Genomic DNA, 18,892 nt, shown 5'->3' with positions numbered 1-18,892 from the left:
TAATGGAACACCACCAAAATCAGACACGTTCATCCTTCTAACTCTCAAGTCTCAACAACTTGAGGGCCAAAACTTTTCACCAAACACCATCAACCCTTCTCAAAACTCCTACATGTTGATCAACCAATATTAAACAGTACCCCAAAATCCAGGAACTCAATTCTTCAGTCCTTAAGCTCCTATGTGGCAATTTCTTGCCCTTCTTTCTCTAGTTTCCTTCTAGTAGATATACTTTGCCCCTACAATACTTTCCTCAGTCTAGAAACAATCTTCCACTCCTTCCCAGTCAATGATGCTTTGTCCATACCATGTCATCCTCGATCACATATGACCTGATCCATCTATACTACTCCTTGGTCTCTCCCGTCTCTCAAGCTTTAGGGCCTATTCATTTGCTCCGAAGTCTGACAGCTGAAAGTACAAGTATTGGTGAATTTTTCTTTCCTCTGAACTCTAAATTCAGAGAATGTTGTTCTGAATTCTGAATTCTGAAAATGATCAAATATCCATTTTGACTATATATATGAGAGTTTTGTTTGTCTTTTTTGAAGTATCATTGAAAAATAAAAAATTGTATGATTGCACTTTAAGAGATAAGAGATAAGAGGAAACAAACAACTAATTTTCTCTTAAAGTTAAAAGATTCTTATTAAGAGATAAGAGTTAAGAAGAAATGAACGGCCCTTAAAAACAATTAAAGTGCTTGCTACTATTCAATTCACAAATCTCAATGAGAACCTAAGAATTTTATCTTCCAAAGAATTTTCAAGGTAGCAGCATTATATTTCCATTAGTGTTCACTAACTGATTACGATCAATTTACTACTTAATAGCCAACCTTCCCGAAAGAACTTTGTGAATCTGTAGTAGTGAAAGAGAGAGATGGAGATGAACTGCAACTCCTACCAGAGATCCCCCCTGTTCGGAGGTGTTGAACGGGAGAGAACTTGAACAACGGCAGTTCACCTTTCGGTAGTGAGAGTCGATGGTGAGAGCTTGAGTGGCATTAGTGACTAATAGGGGTCTCAATGGACCAGTTTTGTGTTGGACCCGTCCAAACCAAAATCAATTTAGATGGATTGGATGGACCAACAAGACATATTGAAATGGACTAATCCTGACTTAATGGTCTAAACTATTTATTGGATTGGATTGAACCTGGTCCATCCGTAATGAATTCATATTGAATTGGGTTGGACTGAGCTAATATCTAGTCCATTGATATAAGGATATAGGTATCAATGGACCATGTTTGGGTTGAAAGTGATAACCATTCTAAATTAAAATGAATTTGAAACAGATTGAATCCAAACATTAAATTAGACTGGTCCAAAATGGTTCAAAATATTCATTGGATTGGACTAGACCTAACCCATTTGTAATGGACTTACATTGGACTGGTTCGAACGGGACCAAATCCAATCCAATTGACACTATTCACTCTCTAATTTCAGAGACAATAGTCTTCTTTATTATAGTTTAAGGTAACTTTTGTCCAACCTACTTCTACGGTAGAGAGTACAAGCTGTGCTTAATATGTCTTCCAAACCCAGATTTCCTACCCACTTTACCCACAACATTGTGACGTGTGGTTGCAATTCAAGGCGAGTAGAGAATAGTGGGCAAGAAATCCGGTTTGCTTCTTGTCAGAGAAGAAAAGAAATTGCAATAGCTTTGAAGCATTGCCTATTCTTTCCTTTTCCCTTCCCATTCCTCTACTAGACTACTATGTGTCCTATCCTACCTACCACGGCGCAGCGATATAATGTAAAAGCTTACCTCATATAGCAAGTAAGATGAGCGGTGTTTTCAGAGACACGCACGTTCTAGTTGGTTCAGGGGCTGATAACTAGGATTTAGCTGAGTGGGGGGTGGTTGTCCCACGCGGAGAAATAAAGTCAAACATGGGGAAAGCAAAGTCAACAAGACCATAACCCACCTACTCACACCACTTGATCCTTGACCATCCCTTTAATTTTGTTGGCATGAATGAATGCCCTCTCGTAGAACTTTTCACGAATACTTGGCATACATGTAAGACTTTGTCTTCTGAAATCTGAATCACTTCCCACTGGATTTTATTCGAACATGTTACAATCAATTCAAGTAGTGCAGTAGTCTCTCTTTTGGTCTTCTTAATGCACAGCATGTGCCCGCCCACAAGTTATACCCTGTTAGACCATGGGATTTTGCCAGTAGCCACCCATTTACTGGTGGCACTATTAGACGACTTTTGAGTTTTGACGGTTTGCTTTATTAATTTACAACTTGCTGGTTGGAATGCAATTGAACCACTTTCTCTTTGATTTTACATTTACAATATCACCACACCAAAATTTAAACCTCAAGTGGCCAAATTGGAACAACTGTCAGGTTGGTAAGATCATATCATCATACTGCTTCATCACATGAAGGTTGCTGGAGCCTGGAGATGTTTTATTTATTTATTTTTTTTGTCCATATGAAAAGCTTCATAGTCGATCGAACCATGGTTTTGAAAATCAGATAGGACCAGACGGTTGGACCGGTTGATTCAGGAACAATTCACTCTAGGGGTGTGGGCTCATTTTTGAAATCGAACTGGGGTTACCGGTCTTTGAAAAATCAGTAGCTGAAACTGAATCGAAGCCAATCAATTAACCAGTTGACCGGTTCGGTTCGTCGGTTTTTTATTATTTACAATATATATTATAAAAAATATATATAAATATATAATAAAGCACTAGAAATATATAGTATTATATTTTAAATAATAAATAATATATTATATATTATAAATATAAATTTTCATATAATGCATATTTATTAATTTATAATGTATAGAAAATATACATAAAATATATAAATATATGTATACCAGTTGATTTGGTTAATCACCGGTCTTCTATTTAGGTTAACCAAAACCAAACTCGTACCTTCTGTTTTTTTAAATACCGAACTGACCGGTTCGGTTAACCTAATTTTTGGTTTGATTTTGGTCGATCAGTTTTCCGGTTTTCCTTGCTCACCCCTAATTCAGGCAACCAGTTCTGTTTCACCCTAAAAATGTTCTTAGGCCAAAAACCTTTGATTTAGTTAGTAACCCATTGACCCGGGGAGTCAAACCATTGACCTGTTGATCTAGACAACGATTTTTTGCCATTTTTTATTTTAATTATTTTTTAAAACTTTTTAATTTTAAATCAGAACAGACCATCATTTAAACCGGGCGGTCAGACCATTTGACCCAAAAACCAATGGCCCAAAAGATTCCATGTCCAGTGAAGCCTTGGATCGAATAGACTAGTTAGCCCAAGGATTGCTAAATTGCTCGATCCTCATGAAATCCAGCATTGGTTTGTGTAACCATGATCCCACGAACGATTAGTCATGAGTAGACCTGTTCATGGGCCAGGTAGCCCGATGGCCCGACCCGCACCCCAGTCGGGCTTGGTCATGTAATTAGGCTCGTGGGCCTAACACAGTAAGCCCGACTGTGTTTCGGACCGGGCTCGGGATTTGTTAAAAAAGCTTAGCCCAACTCAGCATTGTATATTTTATAAAATACATAATATCTATTTTATATATTATAGAAAATATATAAATAATATAGTATTTATTGAAATATATATATATATATATATATTTATAATTTAATATATACATTTTTTAATTTTTTTCTTTATAATTTCTCTCTCTCTCTCTCTCTATTTAGCCGCTTCAGCAGTAGTAACAGCATGGGCTAAATTTTGGGTTCAGGCCCAGACCCGGGCTTCGGGCTTTTTATGAGGGCCAGGCTCGAGTACAAGTTGTAGGATCGATGATCGGACTGGACTCGGGCTCAGGCCTTAGAAAAATCTATTAATACAGAATGAAAGCCCGGCTTGAACCCGACTCGGTCCGGCCATGAACAAGTCTAATCATGAGTCACCCAACAATTTTAGTTGCACAATCACAAGCCCAGAGAGGAGTCATTGGCCCCTTGTGCTGTGTTGCATGCACCAACATTGAGGGCTGAAAGTCAAATTAAGGAGGGCCCATGATCTTTCATTTACTTGACAATAATGGATTTGGAGACACTGCAAATGACAAGTGATCAAGGGTCACACAAATCAGAAAAGCAGAAATGACGAAAGGAGTGTCAACTCGGCCAAACAAGGATGATAACAACACAAACAGTTCGAAGTTCATTACGACCACTCGTCCCCATTGTCACCGTAATTTCCATCGCTTTTCTCTCCTGTAGCATCAAGCACCGTCGGTGGTCGACGAGAAGTTTTGCAATGCAAGCAGCTAACAAGGGTTAAATGGAGAGAAGGAAAAAGTGACTAGTCCATGAATAAAACAATAATGGGGACTCGCTTATTATGATGCTGTTTGGTTTTGATGTAGATGCACATGGCAGGCCCCGGATTGCACCACGTGCATCGGCCGAATGGAATCTTAACCGTCTATATCTAATTGCTTCCAACCACTTCATGGCAAGGTCAGTTATAAAAGGGGTGTTCAGTTCAAGATAAATCTATCTTGTTCACTCTTGTTCTCTTGTATTCAAAATTTCGAGAGACCTCTTCAAAGCTTTTAAGGACTAAGATTTGAACCCTCGTATCAAATTTGGTCCGACCCCCACTTTAACACCTGATTAATTTGACCGTCGGAATCTCTGCCTATGGGATAACATCCAAGGTCTCTGACATGTGTTTTTCTTCTACTCACAGATTGGACTCATCAGCCTCGAACGTCAGTAAAATTCTTTTATTGCCCTCAGCCCCATCTTTGGCAGCAACAGGTTCCATTGGATTTATATGAAGAATAGTGTGAGATTCAATAAAGTTTGAATGGTTGAAAGTTTGTTCGGTTAAACAGTTTATCAAACAAACATATGTTTAGTTTTTTTACTATTCAGCTTATGTGATATTTAATAGTGTCTTAACTATTAAAAAACATTTAAAAAGTGGAACTAGATTAATAAATTCATGATTATCTGGTTTTAGAAACAAGATTTCCACTGTTTTGTACTCAGTGTGTTTGTTCTAGGTGAAAAATTCATCGATACAAAACTCTTGATGTAATAATTGATGGAAAAGTCAATCAATGTGAAGGATTACATCAATTTAAACCTTACACGCGGATAGGAGCGTTTTCAATGTAAACCTTACAAAAACAATGAAAACAAACGCATCAACATATGGACTTTACAATGAAAACAAACAAGTACAAATACAAACAGGTGATAGAATTTTAGGTCGACTCGGGGTGTGCATGAAAAATCGAAAAACTAAATCGAACTGCAAAATACAATTAACCGAATTGATTGGTTTGGTTTTTTGGAATTTTTGGAAAACCGAAAGACCTGTTTGGTTTTTGGTTAACCTATAAAAAACCGGCAATTAATCGAATTGACCAATATATATATATATATATTTATATGTATATTTAATATATGCCACATATTTTCTATATATTATAAATATATTCATTATATATATATATATATAACTATATACTTATATTATATTTATAATAATTTATTTATAAATATATTATATATTTTTAAAATATTTATAACATATTATATATCATTTATTATTTATAATATAATAATATTCATATATTTATATAATATATTATAAATATAAAAAAACTGAATCAGTCAAAAACCAAAACCGGTGAACTACCAGTTCGATTTTGGATTGGAGAAATAAAAAAACCAGTGTCATCGGTTTAATTTGCAAAATATGCTGATGATTCGATTAACCTAACAGTAGACACCCCTAACATTTACTCCAAAAAACAAATACAACGGTAATAGCATCTTCTATAAACAATTTTCTGACTATCCTCTCTCGCGAATTTGGTCCAGAAAAGGCCAAAAATGCAGTGCTATCAAGGATTGCAGAATAAATTTCATAGTTTTTTTATTAGAAAAATAATTTTCATAGAGAAATACATGATTCCGACCTCATCAATCATTGGCTATTTGGATTTGGAATCATTTGTATTGAAAATTGGAATACACCCCGTAAGCGCGTGAATCCATGTTTGTTGTCACCTCACCTGATAAAAGTTGGGAAACTGGACGGACCATCCATGAGCGGGATATTGAATTCTCCGTCACCCCTTCAGAGTTAAGATTTGGAACTCACCGTCCTGAGAGCCCTTGCAACAGTTGAATTTTAGGTGATTTGAGCTCGACCTAGAGTCAAAATTTCAGAGTTCGAAACTTAATTCGATCTCAATCAAATTTTGAGTTTCATACTCGAATTCAATCTGGGTTGATACTTGTGAGCTATTCGTTATTCATGACTCGGATCAAGTCAATTACTATAAATTTCTATTAAAAATTATATTATGAACGTACCTTGATTATAAATTTATTTATTTATATTTTAAAATATTATAAAACAATATTTTATTAGAAGTTCAATTAAACTTACGAGCTACTTAAGCCGGGTATTATGAAGTTCAAAGCCTCAAATTTGTCTCGACTAACTATTCGATCCTACACAATATCAACTTGACTCAAATCGAGTTCAACTCAAGTCGATATATCTTTAATCCGAGTTCAAGTATTGAGCAAGCCGAGCCTGAGTAACTCACAAATTGGCTCAGCTTGCTTACATGGATCCATATAAAAAAAATACAAATACAGATAGACATATTAATTTCGAATGCACACGGCTGCAAAGACTAAAGGATGTAGTGTGATAACAGATTTTCGGGTTTTGTGAGAACGAAATTGGAATTCCTTCCCTTTAATATAAGGCAATAGATGGAATGAATGTTATAAATATTGGCTTATTGAGACTTATTTGGGAGTCTTGGACTACATAAAACAAGATCTGTTAAGACCTTTGGCATAGACACTGTGTTAGGTGGGATTAATTCATTCATTCAGGAATTGGCAGTACATATATTAATGGGTGAGAAGAAACCTTCCTAAAAACTTCAGACGTTGGACTTGGATTGGTCATTATCCATTGATAGCTCTAAGTCGTAACTAGATCATCCTGCAATTTCATCCTCCATCACTTGTGCCATGAATGACTACCAAACAAAGGAATGGACTCATGCATCCATCATAAATTCTTGGAATCGACAGGGAATCCATACAAACTCAAAATATTCTTTGTATATTCCATTGTATTTTTCTCTTACACTGTGTTTGGTTTGAAGGAAAATAGTACGGAAAGGAAAAGGTTTTCTTACCTAACCCTTCCTTCCCCTATTTTATCCTTCAAACCAAATATAGCCTAGAGAAAGTAAACCTTGCTTCAGATATTTATTTATTTATTTCCCAAAACATGCTTCTAACACCATGGTTTAAAAAAAAAAGACCCGAAAACAAAACTGCTTTGATCACCTATTCCCTAGTCAAACAGTCCAACCATCTGGTTCTAACCTTGGTCAAATGGTTTTTGGGCCCAAAGCCATGATTGGTTCTCAGATGAAATGGTCTGGTCATCCGATCTGGTTTTCAAAACCTTGGGCATTAGGGAAGGTAATTTTCCCCATCCCCAATGCGTACTTGATTTGCCCACCCCATCTTGGCCCCGATTATATATATATATATATTTCAAATTATTCATATTAAATATATATTATTATATATATGATATTATTTATATTTTAATTTTTTGTTTATTTTAAATAAATTTATTTTTTAAAATATACTATTAATTAAAAAAATTTTGGGAATTTGAGTCTCCACAGGGAATCCATTCCCATTGGAGATCGTGAATGGAGGACAACTTTTATCCCCGACAGGGATTGGAGTCGGGGACAAGGATTTATTTCAAAGTTGAAGTTGGGAACAGAGAATATGATCCCCGCCTCGTTGCCAATCCTAACACAAAAAAAGCTAGCTCACACTAATACTGTCGTTTTTTCTTTACTAAATCTAGAACCCGGAGCCATGACCCGTTCCCAAATCAAACAGTCCGACCATCTGGTTCGAATTTCAAAACTATTGACATTACATAAATGAAGCCAAAAAATACATGAGAGTATTTTTAGTATTATATAATATTTAACTGAGAAAATACTAATGGATAAACCTATATATTTCAGGATACTCATGCATTGCAATTGAAAGTTCAAGGTACCTTCCTTTCACTACCCCAAACTAAATCAATTGAAAATAAGGGTCCAACACGTGGAATTAATTTCCCATTTATAGCCCTGTTGTAGGTCAAAGTCTTCCGAACCAAGAAAAACTTTCGTGTGGAGAATGGAGATCTTAAACGACACTCAATTTTAGTGGCGCTTCTAATTTCTAATTACAAAATAAAATTTTGCCTATAACATACTAACATCACACTCCAAGCTTCAAGTGAGTCCTTTTAGATTATTAAAAGGAATTGGACGGTTGCCATTTCACACTGAAAAAGTCTTGAAACTGCTTAATTATTTTCTCTCGATAGCTTCGTTTGGTTGACATCCGATGATCATGGAGGCCATGAGCACCACAGGTCCACAACCACAAGGTCGTCTCTTTTGCTTTATGGAGTGGACGTTAGCTTTCCATATCGATGATGCAGTTGCAGTATCGTTTTCTGAGCTGATGAATGGTTTAGACTAGAAAATTGTGCTTTTTTTTTATTTGGAATTGTTGCTGTCACATAAGATATTTTCTAGAGCAATAACAATTATTTCTGTTTGGTAATAATATTATGAGAAACGTTTTATTCACTTGTACTCATTATCCATTGCCACACCACTCTCCTGTTGGCAGCGACGAATTGTAGTTCCAGAAAATCCAAATTTGGTGTTGCACCAAGCCATGCCTTCCTGATTTCTACACCATGGCTTGGAGTACCGTTTTCTATAAAAAACGGTTCCAAACAGAAGGCTGTTCTTGGAGCACCGTTTTTTCCTACATGACACTAATGTGGCTCCGTTTTCTGGAGCAACAGCAACGGCTCCAATCAGATGCATAAATTAACTCTTGAGACGCACTGGATTATGTGAGAGAGAGAGAGGGGGTTAATTTCCACGTGGCTAAGATGGAGGATTCTTCTTGTATTTCAATTTATTGTGTCAAATTCCAACGTGGCCAAAGGAGGTTCCATGTGTAGCAGCCATCTTATTTATTCTTGGGTCATCAGGCAGTACTTACCTCGCATCCTACGACCTCCTGATTTTATATTCAACTCTAAATCTTAAAATCTAAGGATCTGTTTGGTTTGCAATTAGAATTAGAGTTTAAATCTTTCAAAATCATCCTCAAAATGGTCTATTCCTATAATCTATTTGTTCATACAAGAATCAAAATGGAAATTAGGATCAGGTGAAATAGAATTTCATTCCCAAGAAAGGAAGAGGGTATGACCATTGGCTCAAATGAAAAATGTCATTCTACTAGAAATGGATATGAGATTCAAATTCCACCCTCCCAAACAGTCCAATTCCAGACCCCTATTCCGGTGACCTAAACAGATTTTTAAACCCTAAATCCTAACCTTAAATCTTGAACCCTAAAGTCTTAAAATCTAAACCCTTAAACCGAAAACTTTTAATACAAATTTTAAACTTGAGCACTAAAATTAGTGTTTAAAATAGCTACATAGCCGAGTATTATCCCCAGTCATCGAAACTTGGAACTCTTCATGAGATTAGTGTTAAGCATGTGCAAAATGGCAGATGTAGAGGCGTAAGGGCACAAAAAATAAGCTTGAGCTATGACGTATGTTTGTTTTATAATGTTACAGTAGAAATGTTTTTCTTGGTTTTCATCAATCGATCGACAGCAGTTGAAACCTGAAGGTCAGCAGGCATGTAGATTAACTACTGTTTGTTTATTCCGATACGAGCCTCTTTCCAATGTAATTTCAATTATTTTTCTTGCCTGAGAAATGGTTGACGAAAAGACTAAAAGAGCATCCAACGTCCCAACTTCAGACGGATCCCTCAAAGTAAGCAGCAAGCCAGCAACCACGTGATGCCTATAAATAAATTGCGCGACGATACTTTCTTTTTCGTATCCAAAAACCAAAAGCACCCGAATTATCTGTTAAATGGGGTTTTAGGCTTTTGTTTGTTTGTGTATTAGACTATTAGTAAAGCAAATAAACAAAGTTTAATCCAATTTGTTCATGATTTGGCGAGGGGAAACAATGGGTCCTGGATGGTATCTGGTTCGGCCCAAAACTTAAAAACAATTGGATTGACACGTTGGGCACATGCATTACACCTTTATTAAGCAAACAGGCTCTTTCTAGCTAGTTTCTGGTAGTGGTAGAAAAAAGAAAGGCTGGGAAGTGATATAACAAAAAGGGTTTGTCTCAATGAGTCGTGGCATGAATTAGTGGTGATGCTTTCATCATAGTAATTTTGATGCTTTTATTTAAATCGGGTAATTTGTGTGGTCAATTAATTTGGTTTAAATATATCCAATAGAGAGGAAGAAAACGCGAAACCTTTTATAGGTGAAGTCTGAATCATTTAGGGCCCATTTGGGTCATAGGAATAGAAGTCTGGAATCAGGTCATCTCAATTCTAATTATTTGACTGAGCAGAATAAGAATCTCATTTCCATTCTTGGTGGAATGTCATTCCTCCCCCATTTTAGGGAATGATCATTCTTTCCTCACCTCTTTTGGGAATGAAATCTTATTCTTGCTGATTTCAATTTTCTTTTTTGATTCTTGCATAAATTAAACGATTTGACCAGACATAATCAGAATCCCATATAGGGGTGTTAATGGTATTCGAAAATTCGATTTTAAATTCAAGATTCGACATAATCGAATCGTATTCAGATAAATCAAATATCTAACCAATCAAATTCAGATATGACCTTATTCAATTTGATAAGATTGAATAATTAAATGTTTTTTATAGTTTATATATATAATAATTAAATTATATAAATAATTTATATATTTATATACTTATATAAATAAAATATTTATTAATTACTTAAAATTATATAAATAAAATATTTATTAATTACCTAAAATAATTAATTAGTCGAATTCAAATCAAATCGGATATTCGAATATTTAATCAGACTCAAATTCGAATATTAATTTTCAATATCCATCAGATATTGTCTGATATAATGAGATATCAATCCGTTTACACCCCTATTCCCATCCACATTCCTAATGGAATGGGCATTCTCTCACCCTCTCTTGGGAATGAAATCCCATTTTAACTGCTTTCAGATTCCCATTCTGATTCTTAACTGCTCCAAACAAGGCTATTCCAATTTCAATTCTGATTAATTTTGATTCCGATTCCAATTTTAAACCAAACGAACCCTTATGTTTACTTACGGGTTCACATAGCAGACCACCCCTCGTATCAGAATAGTAGAATACCACGGTAGCAGTTCAGTTGGATGGAGAATGAGGCTTCCCACAGACATTTACCGTATCAAAACAAAAAGCCCCCGGAGGTGAAGCTTCTGCCTGCTGGAACATGGCAGCTTTCGGCAATTATGCCGTCTATCTATCTAACCTGGTTGTGGCCTTTTGTGTAGATGGAGATGCACCGGCTTTGTCCGAAAGGAGAGAGGTGATGTTGGACGATTAATTACATCTCGGTTGACGCGCCTCCAGCTTTTACACATAACAACATTTGTGTGGCTTTCAGTTGCCATCTGGCTGAGGCTGACCTTGCCAGTCCAGTACTACCTTTGTCGAGAAGGCACTGACGTGTCATTAGAAGGAAGTTAGCGCTTGTCGTTTTATACCCCCATTTGTCATTGTATATCTTTTGTCCTAACAACAACAAGAAGTGGCCAAGTGGGTCCACTTCATCACCTCATACCACCTGGCGAAATTGCACCAATCTGTCGTTTTGATTGCTGCATGCCACATACCTGGATTGTTTTGAATGCATGCATGGCCTCTTATCGCTCACATAAAAAGACGAAAAGACCCTTAACATAGACACGTGTAAGACTAATAGTTGGATGTATCTCTTAATTGTCCGCTGGACATAGTACAAGGACTAACGTTACTAACGTCCTTCCCCGGAGGACGAAGAAATCTCGCAAGGGTAAAACGTAAAATATAAAAACCTCACCTGAGAGGTGTATGACAATAATAAAAGCTTCCTCTGAGTTTTCATTTTCACAAAAACCTGTAGTATTGAAAAAATCTGCAGTTACCTATTTTTTTTTTCTTATATTGTTGTCTTTGATGGAAAACGTTTGTTTTTGATGTTCCCATCCTCTTCTGCGTAAGAAACAGAGGATGGAATTGAATACTTTCACAAAGTTATTGTGAAAGTATTCAATTCCCACATAGACCCTTCTTGAAGGCTAAATCATATAATTATGGAGTGAATATCTCTACTGTCATGTTTTTCTAAAGCTTTAGTGCTCAAGTTGTACTGGATTATCTCACTAGTTTGGTGTCAATGGACCCGTACAGTCCAAAATTAATTTATACGGATTAGATGGACCAACAAGATACGTTAAATTGGATCAATCCAAATTATTTATTGGATTGGACCTGATCATCACTGGAATATTAGGTTGGATTGAGTCCATATCTAACCCATTAATAAAAGATAAGAATATAAGTATCAGTGGGCAAGGGTTGAATTAGAACCAATCTAAATTAAAATAAGTTTGAACATATTAGACGGTCCAAACATTGAATTAGACTTATCCAAAATATTCATTAAGTTGAATTGAACCTAGTCCATTTGTAATAAACTCACATTAGACTGGATCGTACCAAATCCAGTCCAATGGACACCCCTAAAACTTGTTACTTGTGCTAACTTGGGTATCATCTCTTTCATTTGTAAGGTCGATAGTAATACTCTATTCTTATTCTGAGATGTTACCTTGTCGGAAGTTGAATGTATATGCCTAGGCTTAAAAAGAAAAATAAAAAGCATTAATTTTTTTAAAGTATCCACTTTATCCTTATATTCTTCCAAAATATTTCACTTTTAATTAAAAAAAGTTTTTCCAATAAGATTGAAAAGAATAAATTGAAAATGTTAGGTATAGTGAAGTTTAAAAGGGAAAATATGACACTATTTTTTTTTTTTTTTGATAACTCCGGAAGAGGATAAATATGACATTTTCAATTATATTGAAAGATGCCTTAATAAATAATAAGAGTAATTTCGTAACCTTGAAGGGAGGAAATTGCAGGTTTTTATGGAATTATAGGAAATTTTTTTGTCAAAGTGAAATTTCAGAGGAGCTTATTATGATTGCCATAGACTTTTCCTGTGAGGTTTTTACATTTTTACCCTTTTCTCTATACCACTCCAACTTTGGTGCGAAGTCCTACCTATAAAACTGTATCGGTACCATCAGAGTTCACATCGAGATTGATCTGATCCACACCTACACCATTGGATCGTGATCCACGTGCACTGATTGGGAAGCGACTTTCGCGAACGATTTTTTCGGATTGGATTCTCATATAATCCAACCGTGCATTAGAAATATCTATCGTAGTAGTTACTGTAAGATGTTCTCAATAGACGGTTGGATGTGTATGTGAGGCGTGCTCTGTGGAGAGCCCATGCGAATTTACACAACACCGAAATGCATGACAGCACGACCCTACCACTGTCCACTGATTTAAAATTGAAAAGTAAATATTTTGAAATTCGAGAAACTTATACCAGTCGCTGTGGTAACTTCTGATAGAAGCTAAACCAAATTCCAGACAAGATAGTTTTGTGGGACCACCTAGGACGAATGATCGGACGGTTGGAGATCTTTTTTACGTCCTTTAAGGTGGATAGGAGATTTTAATTGTTTGTGGCCATCTGTGGGGCTCAACTGTAACTGTTCATGCAAATATCTTTTAAAAAAACACTCATGTGGTAAATAAAAAAGCATTTTTGTGTCCGAACGGTCATTTGATTCATTCAAAACTAAAATATACAAAAGTCATTTATTAAAGGCTGAATTACATATAGGTATCCTTTTACCTTAGGTTAGTGATTGATGGGTATACTGAACTTTCAATTACAATATTTAAATATCCTACACCAAAAAATAACACTTGGTCATCAGTAAAAAATATCGATGTCCAAAATTTTGAATATATTATTTATTGTCTATATGAAAACGTCATTATGGAAAGACATTTTAGTTATTTGATAATAATTTTAAAAATATATATTAATTGACGAAATATTAATGGATGGATTTAAATGTCTATTTTTTAATCAATCGTTGCAATTGAAAGTTGGAGTGTCTATCTATCACTACCCCCAAAGTATAAGGTTTCTATTCTAATTTACCTATTATTTAAGTACTCCAAATAATTTCATGGACTTTTTAAAACTTACCTATATATTTTTGTTTTATCAAAATACCCCTATAATTTGTAATCGATTTACTTAATCACCGTTGAATAAGGGAAGAATGACAGTTTTGGTCTTAAGGCCTATTTAAATAAATTTAATTAAAAGAAAATAAAAATAAAAATATCATTTTTATCTCTTATAAGACACAAACAATATGGATGTTTTGAAATGAAAACTATACATAAAAGTTCAATTAAATCCGTAAAACTATATGGTGTTATAAGTATTAAGTAAATGACCATATATACAAATATTGGGGGTATTGTTGTCATTAAATTCGTAACTGGAAAAGCGATTCCCAGTTTTCGTTCCAGAACAGTTGAACAAACCACAGAGGAGAACACGAGGGAGAAAGCGAGAGAGAGGACTGTGAGAGTGCCCACAATGCAGCTGTCACCAGCCCATTTCCCTCGTACTCTTTATTTTTTTTTACTCTCTCTTCCCCAAGTCCCTACTCCCTATATAAAGTATAAACCTCATCTCCTCGATCATCCCCTCACCTCACCCTTTCCACAAAGGCTCCAACACCAAGCTGGCTCCCGACTCTTGACCCCTCCTCCGCTTCTGGCCACCTCCATTGAAACTGGAAGAGCAACCGCCTGAAACCCAAAACCCAAAAATGTCAGGGACATTTTCTCTTCATCTTCTTCTTCTGTTGCTCCTATCTCTACACAGCAGCAGCGGCAGCATGGCTGCTCTCACAACCCAAACCCTTGACATACCCCCACAGTACTACAACCCAAAGCTCCCAGCCCACGCGCTCTCGTCCTCCAAGAAGTACGAGGGTTCTTCCGACCTCGTTCACCTTCGCTACCATATGGGTCCCGTCCTCTCCTCTCCGATCAATATTTACCTCATCTGGTACGGCAAGTGGAACCCATCCCAGAAGCTCATCATCAAGGACTTCCTCCTTTCCATCTCCGCCAACCATCGCGCAGCCGCTTCGCCTTCTGTCTCCAAGTGGTGGAGCACCGCTTCTCTCTATACCGACCAGACCGGCGCCAACGTCTCCCGAACGGTGCTCATCGCAAAGGAGTACGTCGATCAGCTTTACTCCCAAGGAACCCACCTCACCCGCCTCTCCATCCAACAAGTCATCGGCAATGCCGTCAAATCCGCTCCCTTCCCCGTCGATCACAAGAACGGAATCTACTTGATCCTAACCTCCAGCGATGTCACCGTTCAGGACTTCTGTCGGGCGGTGTGTGGGTTTCACTACTTCACGTTCCCGTCCATGGTCGGGTACACGCTGCCATACGCCTGGGTTGGGAACTCCGGGAAGCAGTGCCCAGAGGTATGCGCGTACCCTTTCGCCACACCCGGGTACATGGCGGGCAGTGGGCCAGGCGCGTTGGCACCTCCGAATGGGGACGTGGGTGTGGACGGCATGATCAGCGTGATCGGGCACGAACTGGCCGAGCTGTCGACGAATCCATTGGTGAATGCTTGGTATGCTGGGGAGGATCCGACAGCTCCCACGGAGATCGGGGACCTGTGCGAGGGATTATACGGGACAGGAGGGGGAGGTGGATACATCGGCCAGGTGATGAGGGATGGTGCAGGGAGGACGTTTAACCTGAACGGGAGGAGAGGGAGGAGGTTTCTGGTTCAGTGGATATGGAGCCCGATTTTGAAGGCTTGTGCTGGTCCGAATGCGTTAGATTGATCAGTTATGATTTATAAACTCTCTCTCCCTCTCCCTCTCTCTCGCTCTCTCTGTATATCTGGTTGTTTGTCTTTCCCTTCCCCATTAATTCCCTCTACTTGAGGGATTTCTTCTTATTACTGTCTACTGTAGATGGGGCCTGAGGGAGTGAGGGGTGCTAGTTTGGTGCCGGGAGCTAGAGAGGGGATTTATTTTTTTATTACAAATTTTGTTCAGTTATTACTTAAAGCCGTGTACAGAGGATAGAACTATTTGTTAGATTTTATTTTATTTCTTATGAAATTAAATTTTTATATTGAATATGATTATATTTCTATCGCGATATGAGCAAGAGGAATCTATTCTGTTGTAGATGATTGTTTCTTTCCCTAGATTTGTTCTTGCTGTTTTAAAATTTGAAACAAGATAAGAGTGAGAGAGTGTGAGACTGGACAATAGAACAGCTGCTGTTGCGATTCTATAGATAATTGTGAGTGACTTGTGAAGTTGGGGGGGGGGGGCACTGATCTTTATGCGCTGGGGCCTGGGCTTATAATGTAGTAGGTAGGCCAAGAAAATTGGGACCACCACAAAGGAAATGATTTTGATCTTGAATGGAATCTGCCGTGGCCCCGTTTGTGAGGGCTTCCGCGTTTGAGGTGTTTGTGTAAATTGAGCTGCGTTGATTGAGCACTTGGTGTTTTGGAGACTCTTGTGTTTTTCTATTTAGAGTAGAGCTACATATTCGAGCAGTGCCGATGGCCCAACTCGGAATTACAACAAACGTTGGCCCAATTCAGAAGGGCCCTGAGCAGCTGCTTTGAAAAATGTGGGGCCTGTTTGGGAGGCTTATATAGCAGCAAGTGCTTTAAAAAATTATTATTGAAGGAAGGCTTGTTCAAATTTCAAAGAAGAGTATGAATTCCGTCCTCATTCCGTCCTCAGCCTTTTGGAACCGTTCATCAGGAACATCTGTATAATTGTCAGTAACATTGTGCTTTATTCATCAGGAGATATTCTCAATTGTTAAAAGAGCCGTGTAAATAGCTGTATGATAATTACCAAACATTGGTTATTGGTTTTTAAGGTGGACCCTATCTTTCAAAGTCAAAAGCCTCGGCATGGAAGCCCCTTTAAATCGCTTTTATACGTGGAACCCTCTAAAGTAAATGGATCGAAATTTGGCCTTCTGATTTTTATTTTTATTATGAGAAAATCTATGATACGAGAAAGATATAGTATCAAATAGTCACCTCTACGATCTCGTGTTGATGCAGGCTCTTCGTGGCAAGGCCCCCCAGCCATTGATCCCTTCGATTATGATACCGGAACAATGCCAAATGCCCGAGAGTGTAAGGTTAACTTTTTAAAAATAATATTAATAAATGGCAAAAATACTGTTCATCTTCTTCTTCTTGCCATTTGTTCACCGGTCGCCGCCCGTTGTTGTTCAAAAAAAAGAATGTCAAATGCCCGAGAGTATAAACATTGGAGAAAAAAAAGGGAACATAATTGGTTTCGTATGGGAGAGATAAGCAACTGGTACTGTTTCACCCTAATCTGTTCTTGTGTTAAAAACCATTGACTTTGTCAGAAAATCACTGACTCGAGTGGTCGAACCGTTGACTCGTTTGACCCGGCCAACTGTTCGTAATATAAAGTTGCAGAGAAGAGAACTTAGATCTGATATCCAATCTGAGACACGAACTCAGATCTAGGATCTAGCACAAAGAGAAGAAGAAGAAGACTACAAGTGTTTTAGAGAAATCAACTTCAGATATGAGATCCGAGAGCCGAGATCTCAAATCTAAGATCCAAAAACTCAGGTCTCAGATCTGCATATGTTTTCGCTGCCTCACCATCGTCGTCACCGCTATCGTCACCGGTATCAAATCATCCTCCTCCTCTTCCCTCCTCTCCTTCCCTTTTTCTCTCCCTCCTTCTTCTTCTTTCTTTTTTTCTTTCTTAGTAGACAACAGTTCTCCTTTCTCCTTTCTGGCTTTCTTGGCCGACATCTCTTCTTTCTTATATGAGGTTTGCATATTAGGGCAAATCTCATATAAACAGTTGCCTTGATATGCAAACCGTTTGAACCATTCAACCCAGATGGTTGAACCACTAACCCGAAAACCGATAGCAAGAACGGTTCTGTTTCCGAGTCGATTTTTAAAACCTTGGTTTCTACTACAACGGGAAGACTATTAAGGTTATCTAAGAGATACTTGGGTGAGCTAGGGTGTTTATTCGAATTGTGCCTCTAAGGTTAGACTGTGGTGAGCTTGCGAGCTTAGAAAGGACATCTGCTTAAAGGTATTTTGACTCTCGGTATTTGCTGTATGATGAAGTGTTCAAACTGTGTGACGAACTCTTGCACTTTCTATAGGTAACTGGCCATGGTGGGCTCTCGTGCTTTAAACTGTTTGTTTGATTGGTTCACCACCAACTGGGAGTCAATGAAGGCTTTGACTCATTTCACTCAAACATCTCGTGCAAAGCGGAGTTTAACTATCAGCGCGTCGTACTCTACATCATTGTTGGAGGATTAGAACTCAAACTTGAGGGTGTGCTTGAGAACAATGTCATCCGTTTTAAGGAGAATGAGGTCAGCAATGCTCCCTTGTATGTTGCACGACCCATCTACATGCAACGTCCAAGCTCGGGGTTCCTCAACTTGGTTTGGGACTGAAAACGTACACTCAGTCAGCTAGGGGTTGAGCTTTGATTGCGGGCTGAGGATCGTAGTCGAGGTCAAATTCGTTGTAGGCTCCGAAAATCTCATGGTTGGCTCAAAGAAATGGAGTCGCCACCCATTTCTTAGAGGAAATGGGTCCTCGTTTTTAGATTGGAAGATTTTGGATCCTAAGGATTGGGAGAGGGAAGGTGTTAGGCACCCCTCTCTCCAAGCTGCTATAGCAGCCCAATAAGAGAATTGTCTAGGCTTTATTTCACGTGAAACAACATTGAAAATAATTG

General features: G+C 37.7%; 1 pseudogene across 1 annotated transcript; it reads left to right on the top strand.

Moving 5' to 3' along the window:
• The first annotated feature begins 14,749 nt into the window (after positions 1-14,749).
• LOC104606814 (protein EXORDIUM-like 5 pseudogene) lies at positions 14,750-16,264 on the top strand (annotated as a pseudogene). Its single transcript, XR_016077609.1, has one exon. The product of XR_016077609.1 is annotated as a protein EXORDIUM-like 5 pseudogene (transcript).
• The last annotated feature ends 2,628 nt before the right edge of the window (positions 16,265-18,892 follow it).

The sequence above is a fragment of the Nelumbo nucifera genome, chromosome 6, assembly GCF_055504915.1.
Source record: "Nelumbo nucifera cultivar China Antique chromosome 6, China Antique-T2T, whole genome shotgun sequence".
NCBI lineage: Eukaryota > Viridiplantae > Streptophyta > Magnoliopsida > Proteales > Nelumbonaceae > Nelumbo > Nelumbo nucifera.
This window is presented reverse-complemented; position numbering and strand designations above follow the sequence as displayed.